Source organism: Octodon degus, unplaced genomic scaffold (assembly GCF_000260255.1).
Source record: "Octodon degus isolate 3935 unplaced genomic scaffold, OctDeg1.0 scaffold00230, whole genome shotgun sequence".
Taxonomy (NCBI): Eukaryota; Metazoa; Chordata; class Mammalia; order Rodentia; family Octodontidae; genus Octodon; species Octodon degus.
This window is the reverse complement of record NW_004524806.1, coordinates 515272-519398: the sequence shown is the minus strand read 5'-3', so window position 1 is coordinate 519398 and position 4127 is coordinate 515272. Positions and strand designations below refer to the sequence as shown.

The 4127-nt window shown below is 37.2% G+C and overlaps 1 protein-coding gene across 1 annotated transcript in view; it reads right to left on the bottom strand.

The window, feature by feature from the left end:
* LOC101561781 (solute carrier family 5 member 4-like) overlaps positions 1–4127 on the bottom strand; it is a 134560-nt gene that overhangs the window by 20636 nt on the left and 109797 nt on the right. The window lies entirely within an intron of this gene.

Genomic DNA, 4127 nt, shown 5'->3' with positions numbered 1-4127 from the left:
AAATACATACAGAAAGTTACAACACAAATAAAAGAAAGAGGCTAGGAAGATAGCTCAGTAGAATAAGCGCTTGCTTGGCAAGCACAAGGGCCTGAGTTCAATCCCAGGTTCCACTAAAAAAAAAAGAAACAAATAAAAGGAAAGTGAGATCTTGAGGATTGGACAATGAGGAGTGGGCAAGGAGAAAATTTGGGAAACAGGACTGGGCAAAGCCATGTATTTGTACACACAAGATGGGTGGGGCAGTGATCCTGGGGTACATCAGCAGGTTTTTGAGGCTAGCAGTTGGCTAGGGAGACTCTTATCCTGACTAAGTGTATATGCTGGTGCCTGTGAGCCAGGTGGCTGCACTGAGGATGGCGATGTGTAATAGAGGGGTCACGCTTGGAGTGCTTGCCATCCTGGTCTTCTAAATATGTACTTCTTGTCACAACATACCATTTATTGCCATAATGTCTCTCAAGTAAAGGCTTTTTAAAAAAGGAGTAGTAAATTGGAAAAAAAATAAGACAAGAATGAGAAAAAAAGTCATAGGTTTGTCCTGTTTCAATTCTGCATATGGTTAGATTTCTAAATTTCTTTGTAAAAGTATATTAATGCTTATTTCTACCTCTATAAAATTATTTTTCCTTCAAAAAATTTTTGTTTTTCCTAGGATAAAAATATATTTCTTTAGTGTCTATTAAGAAAAAAGAAGAGGATTTGGCACAGTGGAACTTCATGGACTGTTTGAGGCGTGTGTGTGTGTGTGTGTGTGTGTGTGTGTGTGTGTGTTTTCTTTTTGAGACATGATCTCCTTATGCAGTTCAGAGCCTTGTGTTCACTTTGTAGTGAAGGTTAATCTTGAATTCACAATGATCCTTTTGTCTCAGCCTCCCAAATGCTGGACTTACAGGTGTGTACCTTTGTGTTTTGTTTTGAGGTAGGATCTCACTGGATTGCAAGCTGGAGTCAAAGTCACAGTGATCCTCTTGCCTCTGCCTCCGGAATGCTGGAATTGCAGGTGTGTGCCACCATGCCCAGCTCTCTGATAACAACATATTTTACAGGAATTAGAAGTTGATTGTCCCCTCAAGATGATAATATTCTAGTATTCTTGAAGAATCAATACAGATTCATCCATCCATCTATCCACCCATCCTTCCACCTTGGTGTATGAATTAAGCAGATAGCATGAGCTATTTGCCATGTTCTTGCATAGCTGTTTTCTGAAGTTGTATTTCCTGTATTTTCAACTTGCTTATAATTGGTGTTTGCTACTAGAATGTGAGCTCTTTGATGGCAAGGACATTCTCTGTTGATTCACCTCTGTACCCAGTGTGTTTAAACTGTTTGATACATGATTGTGTAGTAATTACATAAGGAGTAAGTAGAACTGAGATTTTAAATCTAGGAAGTTGGAATTGTTAATGAAATAAAATTTGCCTTCATTCTGGTTTTTTTTAAACAACAACAACAATGAAAAATGATACTTCCCCTGCAGTAGAACTCTATGTTAAAGTTATAGTCTGGGGAGCTATAGCTCACTTCTCCATCTATTCTTCCCTGTTAGAAATCAGGGTTTTCTCACCGTCCAGCTATGAAGAGCTCTTTCTCTGATGCCTGCTTCCGTATCTTTGTGTAGATATCCATAGTGAAGAGGGTGGTGGCACTGTTGAACATGGAGGTCAGTGAGCTCGTGAGGGAGGCCAACATGACTGACAGCATCAGGCCTCGAAGCCCTAGGGCCAAGAGAGGGCTCAGACATGTTAGAAGTTGGATGCCATATTCTACAACTACTTTGCTAAGTTGTAGACTATTCAGGGGTAAAGATACTATAGGAGACTTTGATTAGCTAGCATCATTATTATGAAAATATGTCAGCATGTGGTATTTTCTGGTGATTTGAGAATAATCAAATAAATTTTTTTCTAAATATTAACTTAGATCTGATCTCCTAGAAAGTTGTTTTGGAAGAGAGGAAAGAAACCAATCTCATCTCTTTTTGGGAGAGAAACTCTAGATTTCCCAAAGACTGAGAAACCTGTAGAGGCCTTGTAGGTTGCACTGCTAAAGAGCTGTTGGTGGACCAATATTTTGGTTTTAAAGCATTATTGGAGATTCGGTTCAGTACTTTCTGCTCATTACTAATGATGCTTAAGGCTGCTGGCACAGGGTAGGATGGGGTGTACGTAAGGCCACATTTATACATTGTGTTCTTATCATCCTGAAAATATTCACGGAGGAGAGCAGTCACATAACTATTACCATCATTTGATAGGCATGTGATAGAAGATCATTTGCTCACTTTTGAGATCTGTACTCTATTTTTGTTGTTCACCACCACAACAATGACCTTCTGAAATCCTTTTCATTTATTTATTTCATACATGACTTATTTCCTCCTTTGTAGAAGTGTAATATGTATTCCAAAATGTGGAAGGATTTGTGTTTATTTCACTGAACTTTTCTAAGCACCAAAGCAGTGCCTGGAAAATGCATTATATATATAATAGTAGATATAAATCAAGTAGATTGAAATATGTTGTTAGGGTGTCACTGGTCTAAAAATGCAAAGTAAATAATTAACCTCTTGTTCTCTGACATCGGAAACTTATAGCTATATAATTCTTTTATTGGCAAATAGGCAATTCAGATGTTTTAGACTGAATTAGTTGGAAGACAGTCTGAATCTGGAGGAATAAGATGCCTCCAACAGAAACTTCTCATTTTTAAGCTCTTTAGGACCATCTTATTGCTGACAGCCTGAGGGAAGAGCTTAAGAAATGTCCGATTAGTAGAATTAAAGTAATGAATGTAAGAATTATCAAGGATTTTTTCCCAGCCCTTCTTAGCCCACCTATCTACCTAGCCTCCAAGTCTGAGCATGAATATGTGCTTACCAGCAGGCATCAGTTCCAGCACCATTCTAGCATAGGCATAATTAGTGCAGCCAGTTTCAGTACCACAGTACTTCTTACATTCAGAAGGTACAACACAGGCCACCATATCTGAGGAAATTTACAGATGCAAGTTCAATGAATGGGCCTCAATCAGGCACCATCTATAAACACTGAAGAAAGAGACAAGATGAGCAGAAGGAAAAATATTTGCCTGGAAATTGAATATTTATTTTTGAATTCAGTACTATAGATTTGGTCACTTTTTTGCCCAAAACAGAACTTCCCTTGTGTCTTATGCTTGTAGTTCTCCTACCTCTGGTCTCTGGTGGAAGAGCTGCCCCTTGGTGTGGCAGGGCTAGTGAATTAGAGCAAATAGAGGGAGTTTATCACACCCTCAGAAAGAAAACAAGAGAATAAACTCTGAGAAGCAGTGAATTTCAGAAATAAACACCACCTCTATCCAGGAAGCTAGATCTCAAATCTACTTGTATTTATTCAGTGCTGTGTAGTTTCATCTAAGAAGTGACTTGTGATGGTCACTTAGTTGACTGGCCTATGAATGATGACAGTTGCACTGTAGCTTGAAAAGTTTTTTTTTCCTTACATCACTGATAAATAACCACCTAATACTTTAGTACATTTTCTTTTTTAAAAAATTCTTTTGTTCTTGTTTAATCTTTGCCCACAATAAGTGTTTTTTTTGGATAATATTTCATAGTCTCATTTCTACTTGTATCATCATAGTTTCTACATTTCCCACATTTGGGCACCTGGTATGTAGTTTTCCATATGGGGAGAAATTAAATTGAAGTAATTATGTGGCTGCTCGTCACTGTTGGTTATCCCTTCATTCTTACTGATGTAAACAACAGTGAAGCAAGGAGGGATGTCAGTTAGTTAATTTCAGTATTTAAGTAAAGTGAAATAATGTCTGGCTGAGCCAATAGAGTGAATAAAACATTATTTGATGGGTTATCACGATATAAATAAGTCCTTATTTGGTGAAGAAAGAATTGGATACATTTCCTTCACTTTTCAAAGCAATGCTTATTTATTTATTTATTTATTTATTTATTTATATTAGTACACATTAATAATGAAGTGGTGAAGTTCATTTTGGTAAATTGTTATATATATTTAATATACCTTGACCTTTTTATCTTCTTATCCCCTACTCTTTTTCTTCCCCCTGCTCTCTGATCCTCTTCCTCATATTCAATAGTCTGCATTCAAGTTTCTGCTCGT